Source organism: Pteropus medius, unplaced genomic scaffold (assembly GCF_902729225.1).
Source record: "Pteropus medius unplaced genomic scaffold, Ma_sr-lr_union100, whole genome shotgun sequence".
NCBI classification, from domain to species: domain Eukaryota; kingdom Metazoa; phylum Chordata; class Mammalia; order Chiroptera; family Pteropodidae; genus Pteropus; species Pteropus medius.
In genome coordinates this window covers 8,394,290-8,394,684 of record NW_024352784.1, presented here as the reverse complement: position 1 = coordinate 8,394,684, position 395 = coordinate 8,394,290, and the positions used below count along the sequence as shown (strand labels likewise).

The following is a 395-nucleotide window of genomic DNA, read 5'->3' as shown; positions in this document are numbered from 1 at the left end:
GTGTGTGCACGCAACCGAGGAATACACAGCTAACTACTGGGGGCAAAGGGAGGTTCAACTGGTGAGTCCTCACTGGTAGGCAGTAGGGTGGGCTTCGCTGGCCTCTGCCCGCTGCTTCTCTGCCCTGCCCCCGCCTACGCTAGGTTGGAAAGTACTGGAAATTCAACTGCGTGGTCACTAACTTTGGGAATTGGCTTCCTTTTCAGGGCGAGACGTTAAGGCGATTTGTGCACCATGGTCCATGTGGACGAGGGTATTATTACTCGGTTGGGTGTGGGTACCTCTTCAGAACCCGGCCAATCTCCCGCCTGGTCCCTAACCCCCCTCTACCCCCCTAGCCCTGGAGAGAAGGTTCGTAGAGATACAGTTCGTAGAGATACAGCCACCCATGCAGC

General features: G+C 56.2%; 1 protein-coding gene across 5 annotated transcripts in view; it reads left to right on the top strand.

Annotated features, from left to right (window-relative positions):
- The window catches only part of TENM4 (teneurin transmembrane protein 4), a 685,723-nt gene that overhangs the window by 1,008 nt on the left and 684,320 nt on the right, over positions 1–395 (top strand). The window lies entirely within an intron of this gene.